The sequence below is a fragment of the Salvelinus fontinalis genome, chromosome 22 (genome assembly GCF_029448725.1).
Source record: "Salvelinus fontinalis isolate EN_2023a chromosome 22, ASM2944872v1, whole genome shotgun sequence".
Lineage (NCBI taxonomy): Eukaryota > Metazoa > Chordata > Actinopteri > Salmoniformes > Salmonidae > Salvelinus > Salvelinus fontinalis.
Window position 1 is genome coordinate 3,317,061 of NC_074686.1, and position 2,638 is coordinate 3,319,698.

At 38.8% G+C, this 2,638-nt stretch overlaps 1 pseudogene; it reads left to right on the top strand.

Moving 5' to 3' along the window:
- Position 1: 1 nt before the first annotated feature.
- LOC129819557 (tetranectin-like) lies at positions 2-1,789 on the top strand (annotated as a pseudogene).
- The last annotated feature ends 849 nt before the right edge of the window (positions 1,790-2,638 follow it).

Consider the following 2,638-nt stretch of genomic DNA (forward strand, 5'->3'; position numbering starts at 1 on the left):
AAGTATGAAAGGTATTTTTATTTAAAGACTTATGCAATGTGTCATCCTTACACGTCAAAGCAGGGAAATTCTGAATCACCAATACAAATTGTGTATGGGTATTTTGAACAGTGTCTTCTTGGCATTCAAATGGCTCCAATAAAAACTAAAGCCCCTTTTGAGTCTTCCAGGTTGGCCAGGATTTCACAAATGTTCAGCATTAAGTGTAGTTCATATCAAAAGTGCTTATACTGTGTATCTTTTAAACTGTATATGTTTTTCTGTAATTGAGTAGATTCAACTCTGAAAGTCGCTGTGTCCTATTGTCCTTGCCACGTGTTCGTGTCATCAGAGGAGCATAAAGTGCACAGCCGAAGAGCAGATGTGAGACTTGACCATTTCCACTTCGTAAGAGCCCTGGCCTGGGGCGTCTGCTCTGTGCTGCCTGAGAGGAGACTGGTCGAAAGACACACGTCTGTTTACTACTTCACCATTTAAAAACCTGACCAAGATCCTGAGTAAAAAAAATAAGCCAAGAAATGAAGTTACATTGCAATCATATTAGAGATCATTTAGTTGATCATTAAGTGAGTAAGATGTCATTTGACTCATAGAACCACTATTGTTCTCTCTCAAAGTACAGGGCGGGGACCACTGGGACGCCCAGACATAAAACAAGGATGTCAGTGCATGTGATGTCTCGGACTGGGAGAGTATCAGGTCCTAAGGTTGAACAGGTCAATTACACATTTATTTTCCTTCTGTGGAAGTGAGAGGGGAGAAATTGCCAGGCTCTACATTGAAGTAGTCATTCAACATTCCAGCAGGAAGAAAAAGGTGGATGCCTTAAATATATTCTGACAATTATATAGTGTATTTCCAATTTTTAAATTGTTTTTAATCAAATAAGTTAGAATTTGAGAACATTTTTGTTACACACAGCTCTCATTTTCTGGAAGATTACCTGCAATACAAATATCTGGCATTGCCACCTTACTGGAGCAGGAGCCTAGTGCTCAAACTTGGTGTCCTCTTTAATTGAGTCCATCCTGTTTTCCACCTGTGTCTGTTCTGTGGTGCTGCTGGACCCCAGATGAAGGCAAAGATGCACCCATAGAGGAACTACAGAAGCAGATCAATGACATTGTTCAGGATCTAAATATTACGAAGGAGCAACGGGCTTTGAAGTCAGGTGAGATTCACACAGACTGGTATTGTGCAGGACCCTTTGGACATAACAGTATTTTTGCTTTAACACTTCTAAAGGCGCTCTGACAGTACAGTTTCCAGCTGGTAGAATTGAATTTTAAATGTTCTCTTGGCTCCTCAGTTTGTTTGAAAGGGGTCAAGGTTCATGGCAGGTGTTTTCTGGAAGAGCTACCACACAGCCTTTGACAACTGCATTGCCCTTGGGGGTGTTATCAGTAACCCCTTGTCCAAGGACGAGAACATCCATCTCAGCGACTACATCCACCATCACATTGGCTCAGATGAGCTGATCTGGCTGGACATCAGTGACATGGTGACTGAAAGCAAATGGATGGACCAGGCAGGCAACAGCATCCTCTACAAGAACTGGAACTCTGATTCCAGATCCCCAAAGACAAATAGTTCCCAGAACTGTGCCATCCTCTCAGAGTCCATTGGTGGGAAATGGTTGGACAAGAACTGTAATGAGAAGGCCTCTGTCTACGAGTTCAACATCATCTGAGGAGTGCCATTTATTTTATCTGCATTTCCCCTGCTTGAATTATATGTTTTGTTGCCTACCAAAAAAGCGTACCTTATTTTCAACAATGTATGCTTTAAACCCCTGAATTTTGGACCTTTTAGAAAGAGTTACTTTTCTAGAGCCAGACAAAAATAACAGGTGAAACACTGGTACATGGAGAATTCTTTGTAAAATATAATGGAGTGGTTTCCTGGACACAGATTGAGGATTATCCAGGACTAGGATTAATCTGCCTCAATGACACATTTTCATGTGAATTTGCATATTGTTTTGTACATGTATGAACTCCTTCAATTTACTATCCAGATTTTTGGTACTTAATCCAACGCTTTCCTATCTAATTGACAATAATTATTTCAGAGAACTAGCCTTTGAATAATTGTTTGTTTTGTCACACAATGGCTAGACTGATATTATCTGAAAAATATATAAAAAACTAAATAGTTATTAAATTAGAATGAAAACCCAACTACTACACTTTACTGAACAAAAAAAATATTTTTGGGAATGTTCAATGAACAGTGATTATAATATATATATATATACATATATTTGTTTTTACCTTCGTACTGAGGACAAGATTTTAAACCAACTTTTATTGACACAATCTGATGACCCTTGGCTTCTGGCTAAAGGTTTGGTTGTTTCCTGTAAAATTCCCTCCACAGATACTCAATGGTAACCACTCCAATGAAAACCTTCCAAACAATCGGTCTTCCGCGGGTCAAGGTTATAACAAGCTACAAGACAGGACTTAAAAAGGTCACAGGTTTTAGCCAAAGGATGAAATAATATCACTTTTCCCCATAACAAGGAAACCTTTTGTATTTTCTTTGTAAGTTTTAGTGTTTTGGATTGATTACCTTGTCTATCCTAAAAAAAAACAGTATTATTCACAATATCACACTGTACACTTTCACAGACCAC